This window comes from Bufo bufo, chromosome 6 (genome assembly GCF_905171765.1).
Source record: "Bufo bufo chromosome 6, aBufBuf1.1, whole genome shotgun sequence".
In the NCBI taxonomy this organism is placed as follows: domain Eukaryota; kingdom Metazoa; phylum Chordata; class Amphibia; order Anura; family Bufonidae; genus Bufo; species Bufo bufo.
In genome coordinates this window covers 189,583,521-189,594,426 of record NC_053394.1, presented here as the reverse complement: position 1 = coordinate 189,594,426, position 10,906 = coordinate 189,583,521, and positions in this window count along the sequence as shown.

Below are 10,906 nucleotides of genomic sequence, written 5' to 3'. Positions count from 1 at the left end.
ACAGCATGGCCACATGGATGCTCACAGCACACGGATGACATCTGTCAGCATTTTTTGCAGCCTCATAGAAATTAAGGGTTCCGCATTGGATCCACAAAAAATGCAGATCGGATGAGGACCAAGAATACAATCATGTACAGCTTAACAGTTGGCAAATGGCTGAGAGCAAAGAGAAGCTGTAGCAGGGAGGGAGGTAAATAGAGTTCAGATGATCACTGAGTGTGGCCCAAGTAAAGATTTGTTATTGAACATCAACAAAGGTAGCAATAAAAATAGGAATATACCAATATACAGATTACTTTTACCATGCGATATAGTCAGGATTACTATCAAATTACCAGTATAATGTAATTATCTACCCATGTTGTATTGAGACCCATTATTACAATCGGGATGTCATTTTTATTGCCGAAAGAGCATGTACCATAGGTACCGGATATCCACTGCAGATAACAAGATTTAAAGAGGACCTTTCACCACTCCTGACATACTTTTTTTTAACCCATTCATGACACAAGATGTAATTCTGCGTCATAGCAGCAGGTGACCTCTCTCAATTTGACGTACTATTACGTCATAGTGATCAGGCGGGCACCGCTCTGGTGCCCACCCAATCAGTGCGGGGGCCCGGCTATCAGTGACTGCTGTTCAGCGATGCCAGCGGATTAACCCCTTCTATGCCGTGATCAGTGCTGACAGCTGCATAGATGGTGCTTGCGGCGGGTGAGGGATCCCATCGGGTCCCTATCACCACAGCGCATGGAACCGATGGGATCCCTCACCTGCTGCAAACACCATCCTTGCAGAGGCATCAGGACCAGCCTTCTACAGAATTAAAAAGCATAATTGATTCAACCTTAAACAACGAGTGCCGTGGTTTATCTCTACTATATTCTACAGAAGCCTATGAGATGCAGCCCCAGGCTGGGTCTCCTAAACAACCTTTTAGTGTATTACACTGAGTAATATACTAACAGGCAATGCATTACAATACAGATGGGATCAGACCCCAAAAAGTTGAAGTCCCAGAGTGGGACAGAAATAAAGTGGGACAGAAAAAAAAAAACGTTCCCGATTTTATAATAAAAAGAAAAAAACACATATTACCGTATTTTCCGGCGTATAAGACGACCCCCAACTTTTCCATTTAAAATAAAGGTTTTGGCTATACTCGCAGTATAAGACTTCCCCTGAATGCCCAGCCCTCCCTGTCTTCAAGACGATCTTCTCCAGTCCAGGGAACTGACTGGGATCTGTGGATGGCACTGTTATGGGGAGGGGGATCTGTGGATGGCACTGTTATGGGGAGGGGGATCTGTGGATGGCACTGTTATGGGGAGGGGGATCTGTGGATGGCACTGTTATGGGGAGGGGGATCAGTGGATGACACTGCTATGGGGGGATCTATGGATGACACTATATAGCATCTTATGCTATGTGTCATCCACAGATCCCCCTCCCCATAACAGTGTCATCCACAGATCCCCCTCCCCATAACAGTGTCATCCACAGATCCCCCTCACCATAACAGTGCCATCCAGACAGATCCCCCTCCCCTAAACAGTGCCATCCAGACAGATCCCCCTCCCCTAGACAGTGCCATCCACAGATCCCCCTCCCCTAAACAGTGCCATCCACAGGTTCCCCTCCCTTAAACAGTGCCATCCACAGGTCCCCCTCCCCTAAACAGTGCCATCTACAGGTCCCCCTCCCCGACGCTCACAGGAGTACATTTATAAACTGTAATTGGTAACTAACTTTAATCATCGCTCATCTGTTTACTAGGATACCTTACTCTCCGCTCCGGTAACAGCAGGCAGTGCGGGCGGCGCTCACTCATTGTGCCTGCGCCGCCTAGTGGGAGGAGCAGGCACGTGACATCAGTGAGTGAGCGCCGCCCGCACTGCCTGCTGTTACCGGAGCTGAGAGTAAGGTATCCTAGTAAACAGATGAGCGATGATTAAAGTTAAAGTTACCGATTACAGTTTATAAATGTACTCCTGTGAGCGGCGTGGCCCTGTATAGTCTAACCCCCAGGCAAGCGTCCCCGTCACCATGGGAACGCCTGGGGGTTAGAATATACCATCGGATCTGAGTATACCCGGCGTATAAGACGACCCCCGAATTTTGAAAATCATTTCTAGGGTTAGAAAGCAGTCTTATACGCTGGAAAATACGGTAGGTAACGATCAGCTCTATAAATATATCACATAATCTACCCAGTCAGATAAACACCTTAAAAAATAAAATAAAAACTGTGCCAAAAAAAGCAATTTTTGTCACCTTATCACAAAAAGTGCAACACCAAGTAACCAAAAGGCGTATGCACCCCAAAATTATACCAATCAAACCGTCACCTCATCCCGCAAAAAATGAGCCCTTACATAAGACAATCGCCTAAAAAATTAACTATGGCTCACAGAAAATATTTGTATTATTTTTTTTCAAAATGCTTTTATTGTTTTAAAGTGAAATAAATGAAAAAGTAGACATATTAGGTATTGCCACGTCCATAACAACCAGCTCTATAAAAAGATCACATGACCTAACCTTTCAGGTGAACACCGTAAAAAAAAAAAAAAAATGTGCCAAAACAACCACACGGCTCCAGACTAAAAAAAAATTACCAGGAGCCATTGGCTCCTAAACTAAAAGATTTAGTCGCCAAATTAAATTTTTTAGTCGCCAAATTTATAATGCATATAATAAAAAAAAAAGGACTTGGAGAAGATGAGACGCAGGTCACAGTTGTGAGCCAGCACTACATATAGGAGAATACAGCACCACATACCTCTCACATGCAGTGACATCTTTTGGGGGACAAGGTGACTAAAAATGGCGAATTGCGCGGTTTTGCGGTTTTTTTTTCTGTTACGGCCTTCACCGAGCGGAAATATTTTTTTATATTTTAATAGCTCACACTTTTTCGGACGTGGCGATATGTAATATATTTATTCTTTATTGTTTGTAAATTTTATAGGTAAAACTGGGAAAGGGGGCGATTTAAACTTTTAGTACTTTGGTGTTTGTTTTTTAACTTTTTTTTAAACTTTTTATTTAATAACCATTTCTTCCCTTAGGGACTAGAACCTGGATCTTTTCATCCCTTGTCCTATTCACCCTGATAGAGCTCTATCAGGGTGAATAGGATCTCGCACATCTCCCTGCTGCTCTGTGCTTTGTGCACACAGCAGGGAGCTGAACATGGCAGCCAGGACTTCAGTAGCATCCTGGCTGCCATGGTAATGATCTGAGCCCCAGCAGTGTAATCTGCCACTGCCACCAATGTAGGGGATGGGACCCTGTGGCCACCATATAACAATGAGGGGGGGGGGCTTGTGGCCAATGATAATGGGGGGGTGAGGGGGCTTTGGGAGGGCGCACTGCACCACCAATAAAGGTAATTAAAGAGGACCTTTCATGGGTCCAAAGAATATGAACTTAGTAGTAGGCTGCATAGAGCGGCGCCCAGGGATCTAAGTGCACTTACTATTATTCCTGGGCGCCTCTCCGTGGCCCCCGGTATTTTCAACATTCAGAGCAAGGAGGAGGAGACGCCGGTGTCTCTCCTTTTCCCTGACAGCAGCGCTGTCCAATCGCAGCTCAGAGCCAGGGAGAAAAACATCCTTCCTGGTTCTGAGCTGCGATTGGACAGCACTGCTGTCAGGGAGAAGGAGAGACACTGGCGTCTCCTCCTCCTTGCTCTGAATGTTGAAAATACAGGGGGCCACAGAGCGGCGCCCAGGAATAATAATAAGTGCACTTAGATCCCTGGGTGCCGCTCTATGCAGCCGACTACTAAGTTCATATTCTTTGGACCCATGAAAGGTCCTCTTAAACTCCTTTCAACAAGTGTCGGCAGCGGTATCGCAGACCCGGCCTCAATAACGGGGCATGCGATCTGCGGCAATTAACCCCTCAGATGTGGCACCTGAGGGGTTAATTGCCAAGTATCGCATGCCCTGTTATTGAGGCCGGGTGCCAGGTCTGTGATACCGATGCCTATACTTATGTTTTACATTCATTGGTGGCGCAGTGGCGACAGCTCCTCCCCTCCTCCTCCCTGCTATCCCCCCATTGGTGGTAGTGGCAGCCGCGTCACAGTGGAGAGGGAGGGACTCCTTCCTTCTCCACTGTGCTACTGAATAGAACGTAGGCTGCGCAGCAGCGCGGCCGTCCAGTCGCAAATGGCGACAAGACTAAAAAGTCTTGTCGCCATCTGCAAATTTTAGGCGCATTGGCGACCGTTTTGGTCGCCATCTGGAGCCCTGAACCAATTTTTTTGGTCACCTTGCCCCATAAAGTGTAATATTGAATGATCAAGAAATCATATGTACCTAAAAATGTTACCAATAAAAACGTCAACTCTTCCTGCAAATAACGAGCCACTGCACAAGATGATTGGCAGAAAAAAATTAGAATAATATGGTGTTTAGAAAATGGACACACAAAAACATAATTGTTTTTCAAAAATGCTTTATTTAAAACTGAAACAAAGAAAGTAGTCATATTTGATATTGTTACATCTGTAACAACCTGTTGTATAAAAATAGGTCATGATCTAACCTATGCATGAACAGCCATTTTTTGGTTACCTTGCCTCACAAAAAACATCATAAAAACAAATCATATGTACCCCAAAATAATACCAATAAGACTGTCACCTTACCCTGTAGCCATAGGCCTAACTAACTGGGACAAAGTCCTCAAAAATAAAAATACAGCCAAAAAATGGGATATCTTTAAAAACATCCTAAAATCTCATTGTGAGAGGTACATACCGTATGGGAATAAAAGGTTAAGGAACAAAAAGAAACCAATGTGGATAAACAGAACTGTAAAGAAAGCAATAAATGACAAAAAGAAAGCATATAAAACCCTAAAACAGGAGGGTAGCACGGAAGCACTGAAAAACTATAAGGAAAAAAACAGAACATGTAAAAAACAAATAAAAGCGGCCAAACTAGAGACCGAGAGATTAATTGCCAAACAGAGTAAAACTAACCCTAAAATGTTCTTCAATTATATAAATGTTAAAAAGTATAAATCTGAAGGTGTCGGCCCTTTAAAGAGTAATGAGGGGGGAGTCGCAGAGAGCGACGAGGAGAAAGCAAAGCTGTTAAATATTTTTTTCTCCAATGTATTCACTGAGGAAAATAAACTGTCAGATGAAATGCTGAATGCTGAAATAAATTCGCCATTAAAAGTGTCCTGTCTGACCCAGGAAGAAGTACAACAGCGACTTAAAAAAAATCAAAATAGACAAATCGCCAGGACCGGATGGCATACACCCCCGTATCCTAAGGGAATTAAGTAATGTCATAGCCAGACCCTTATTTCTGATATTTGCGGACTCTGTACTAACAGGGAATGTCCCACAGGATTGGCGCATGGCAAATGTGGTGCCAATATTCAAAAAGGGTCCAAAAACAGAGCCTGGAAACTATAGGCCGGTAAGTTTAACAACTGTTGTGGGTAAACTGTTTGAAGGTTTTCTGAGAGATGCTATGTTAGAGCATCTTATGGGAAATAAGCAAATAACGCCATATCAGCATGGCTTCGTGAGGGATCGGTCATGTCAAACTAATTTAATCAGTTTCTATGAGGAGGTAAGTACTAGACTTGACAGCGGCAAATCAATGGATGTCGTGTATCTGGACTTCTCCAAAGCATTTGACACTGTACCTCATAAAAGGTTAGTATATAAAATGAGAATGCTCGGACTCGGAGAAAACGTCTGTAAGTGGGTAAGTAACTGGCTCAATGATAGAAAACAGAGGGTGGTTATTAACGGTACATACTCAGATTGGGTCACTGTCACTAGTGGAGTACCTCAGGGGTCAGTATTGGGCCCTATTCTCTTCAATATATTTATTAATGATCTTGTAGAAGGCTTGCATAGTAAAATATCAATTTTCGCAGATGACACTAAACTGTGTAAAGTAATTAACACTGAAGAGGACAGTATACTACTACAGAGGGATCTGGATAGATTGGAGGCTTGGGCAGATAAGTGGCAGATGAGGTTTAACACTGACAAATGTAAGGTTATGCACATGGGAAGGAATAATGCAAGTCACCCGTACATACTAAATGGTAAAACACTCGGTAACACTGATATGGAAAAGGATCTAGGAATTTTAATAAACAGCAAACTAAGCTGCAAAAAACAGTGTCAGGCAGCGGCTGCCAAGGCCAATAAGATAATGGGTTGCATCAAAAGGGGCATAGATGCCCGTGATGAGAACATATTCCTACTACTTTACAAATCACTGGTCAGACCACACATGGAGTACTGTGTACAGTTCTGGGCTCCTGTAAACAAGGCAGACATAGCAGAGCTGGAGAGGGTCCAGAGGAGGGCAACTAAAGTAATAACTGGAATGGGGCAACTACAGTACCCTGAAAGATTATCAAAATTAGGGTTATTCACGTTAGAAAAAAGACGACTGAGGGGAGATCTAATTACTATGTATAAATATATCAGGGGGCAGTACAGAGATCTATCCCATCATCTATTTATCCCCAGGACTGTGACTGTGACGAGGGGACATCCTCTGCGTTTGGAGGAAAGAAGGTTTGTACACAAACATAGAAAAGGGTTCTTTACGGTAAGAGCAGTGAGACTATGGAACTCTCTGCCTGAGGAGGTGGTGATGGTGAGTACAATAAAGGAATTCAAGAGGGGCCTGGATGTATTTCTGGAGTGTAATAATATTACAGGCTATAGCTACTAGAGAGGGGTCGTTGATCCAGGGAGTTATTCTGATTGCCTGATTGGAGTCGGGAAGGAATTTTTTATTCCCCTAAAGTGAGGAAAATTGGCTTCTACCTCACAGGGTTTTTTTTGCCTTCCTCTGGATCAACTTGTAGGATGACAGGCCGAACTGGATGGACAAATGTCTTTTTTCGGCCTTATGTACTATGTTACTATGTTACATAAAGTGACACATGTCAGATTTGCAAAAAATGACCTGGGCAGTAGGGTGAAAACTGGCCCGCGGTAGCACTGGCAGTAGGAGAAGATTGCAGCAGAGGCACCAGGTGTCTGGCATTAGAATAGTGGCTGAAGCAAGTGGCCAGAAGAAACTTGTCTCTCTTTTTTGGCACCAAAAATGATCTAGTCTGATGCATCAGTCACTGGCATGTGAAAATCCTGGCTGATCCATTCCTGATTCATCCTTACAAAGGTTACTCTCTCAACATTTTGGGTGGAAAGGTGAGTACTCTTTGGGGTATCTATAGTATGCCCCCCCCCCTCCCCCGCTGCACTAAACACCCACTCTGATGACACATTTATCAGCTGAGCAGGAAACTTTGTCCAGAGTGAACTCAGACAATTGTGGCCACAAATCAAGTTTCACTGCACAGTAGTCAGGGAATGTGGGCCGGCAGAGTGCAGTCCAAGTATGCAGCCATATGGTTTAGGTTCTGTTCCATGTCCTGCTAGTGGGTGGTTTCTTCAGTAGGCGGGTGAAGAAAAGTGCTCATCAGAGACTCTAGGCTTAAGCTGCTGCTGATGGAGCTGGTACTGCCCCTGGCCCCCCCCCCCCCCCCCCCCCCCTCACCCGCAGCCATGGCAGTGGAACGTGATTGCAGAGGGCCCCCCCCCCCCCCCCCGGTCAGACCTTCGTGAGGATGGGTGATAGCTACACAGGCATTGGCCAACTAACTACATCGGTTGTCTCCATAGTAGTTCAGTTTATCCTCCCTCTCAGTTGGTGTAAAAAAGGCCCCCACTTGTCACTACACAATTAACTGAGCTTGCATCAGGCCATTTGCGCAAGGAACTCTGAGGGATCCCTGCCTCCATCTCTACTGCATACTGCCACTGTGTCTCGGGGTCATCTGCTTGGTCTTCCTTATCGCCCTCTACCTCCTCCTGCTCCTCCTCTCCTGTCACTTAAATAGAAAAACCACCCATTTCTGTATACATTGCTTGTGCATGAATCTCCTCCAGTTCAGTCCCCACAGGGGTCAGGTGGCCGTAATCTGTAGGTGCCACGTCTCCTGTCCCCTGGCTGATAGATTTAGCAGCATCTGTTCCAGGCCATGAAGCAGTGGAATGATGTTCATACCGTAGTCCTGGCAACTGACAAATAAACTGTCCGCCTCAAAGGGCTTGAGCAAACGGCAGGTGTCACGCATGAGCTGCCACTGGCTAACGTGAAAGTTACACAGGGGGGTGCTCCTGTCCGCCTGCATCATCAAGAAATCGTTTATGGCCTTCCTCTGCTCATATAGTTGGTCCAACATGTGGAGGGTAGAGTTCCAACGGGTGGAAAAGTCGCATATGAGGCGATGTTGGGGAATGCCATTCTGCCTTTGCAGCTGAAGAAGGGTGTACTTTGCAGTGTAAGAGTGGCTGAAGTGCATGCACAGTTTCTTGGCCATTTTCACAATGTGTTGCAGATAGGTGGAAGACTTCGGGAACCGCTTTACAACTAGATTAACCACGTGCACCATGCAGGCCGCATGGCTCAGCCCTCCTTGACGCACCGCAGATACGATGTTCTTCCCATTGTCGGTGACCATTATTCCGATCTTAAGTTGGACGAGGAGACAGCCAGGATTCGATTTCTTGATTGAGGATGCGGAGCAGTTCTTCCGTTGTGACTCCATTCGCCTAGGCAAATTAGGTGGAGAATGTGTCCTGCATAAGTGGTATGCTGGAGGAGCACTCCAAATTGTGCCTCCAGTGCAGGCTGAGCACAAGGTGGAGGATGAGGAGGACATTGGTGCAGGACCCACAGCTTGAGACCGTGGAGACGGCAGTGCCGTCACCTGGCCAAGTTGCTGGTGTGGCTGGGCAGGAACCAGAATTACCCAGTGGGCCATAAAGGACATATATTATCCTTGACTGTAGTTACTGCTCCACACGTCGGCACTTCTGTGAACTTTAGCAGACACCGACAGGCTCAAGGACTGGCTTACCTTCGGTTTAACATGTGTGCAGGGCTGGTACTGCTTTTTTTTTGAGAAGTAATGACAGCCTGGGACTCTCCACCTTGTCTCTGCAGAAGCCATAAGTCTATTGCAATTGCCTCTGGGATCGATTGCTGACGAAATGACTGACTGGGAAGAGAAGCAGGAGCATCGGGGCCAGTAGATGATGGGAAGGAAACACAGCTCCCTTCTGCTGAGGTGGTGGAGCCTTGACTTGTGGAAAAAGGGTGTGGGCCACAGGGTGATGCAGCTGTTGCTTCCTCAGGCTGTACCACTACATTAGCGCCACGGTTTTCCCAGGCCACTTTAAGGTGACACTGCATCCGTTGAAGTAGGGCCATGGTGCCAATGTTGGCACCAGGGCCACGATTCACCTTCTGCTCATAAATTCAGCAAACAGCTCCCTTTACAAGGGCCTAGAACCTGTTTGTCAGACTTACTGTACTGTAACAACAATTTCACCCCAGAAACAAGCATGAATGGGTGTACTTATATAGAAAAGAACTTGAGCACCCTAGAATCTGTTGTATAAGGCCACAATTTCACCCCAGAATCAAGGATGAATGGATGTACTTATATATACAAGAATGTAAACTCGCCAAAATGTGTAGTATCAGGCTGCAATTTCATCCCAATTACAAAATTAAGGATTGAATTATGTATACAAGAACGTGAGCACCCCCAAAATCTGTAGTATCAGGCCGCAATTTCCCTCCAATTACACAATTAAGGATTAAAGGATTGAACTATGTGGAAAAAGAAAGCGAACACCCAGGGCCGGACTGGGACAAAAAATAGGCCCGGGCATTTTTGACTGAGCAGCCCAATCACATGACCCCCAATAGGCCCCACCCCCTTGCAGTCTAGGGGCGGAGCCGAAACTGGAAGCACAATTGAGAGGCAGGGCCAGCCACCAGTAAGATAGGAAGGCTTCAGTCAACACACAAGCTTCTTTGGGGGTCCCAGGTGACATTAGGGGTCTTAGTACGATCCGGCCACTTAATCCGGCAGAAAATGCAAGGAATGGACTGGACACAAAGCACAGCATGCAGCGGTTTATGTCCTGCTGATTCTCTGCATTTTTCCCAGATTGTGGCCGGATCTCCGCCGTACCCCATTATAGTTAATGGGGCTGGCGGGCATTCTGTCTGCATCCAGCAGTGCCGTATCCAGTGAATTCTCAGCTGGAACAGCCGCCAGGATCACTAACGCAGATGTGAAAGTAGCCTCATACAGCGCCCCATACCTCTTATATCCAGTGATGTAACCTTTGTTGTAGATGTTCTCTTTCTTCATCTTCTCCATTCAGACCAGACCACCGTGATAATTTCTTTTAGCCATCTCTCATCTTTGCAGAGTTTGACAGACATCTTGGTTTCCTACTTTTCCATCATCCTCCAATTAACATCCCATCATGCACCCCCAATACTGAGAAGCTGTGCTCCCCAAAACTATACTGCAAAAAGAACTGTGCTAAGCTGATGCTGTGCCAGGGTGCCCCCAAAGTAATGGTGCTCCCAAAGTCCCAACAATAGTAATTATTTCTTTGCCAGAGTGCATTTAGTAGTAATAGTGCTCCTACAGCGCCCCCAACAGTAATTGTGTCTCACAAGTAATAATGCTCCCATAGTCCCCCAGTTGTAATAAAGCCCACCATAATGCCCCGATAGTAATAATTCTCTTTATAATGTGTGACAGTAGAACCCCCCCCACCTTTATAATGTGCACCAGTACAAAAAATGCCCCGTTGTGTGGCAGTAAAAAAAGAAATACCTCCTCTTAGTGCCCCCAGTAGAGCCAATGTCCCCAGAGTGCCCTCATGTGTTCCAATGACCTGTACTGTGTGCAACTACAAAAAACACTTAGTGCCCCCAGTTGAGCTTAGGTGCCCATAGTGACCTTATAATTTGTGCCAGTATAAAATACTCCCATATAGTCCCCCCAGAAGATGCCCCCATAG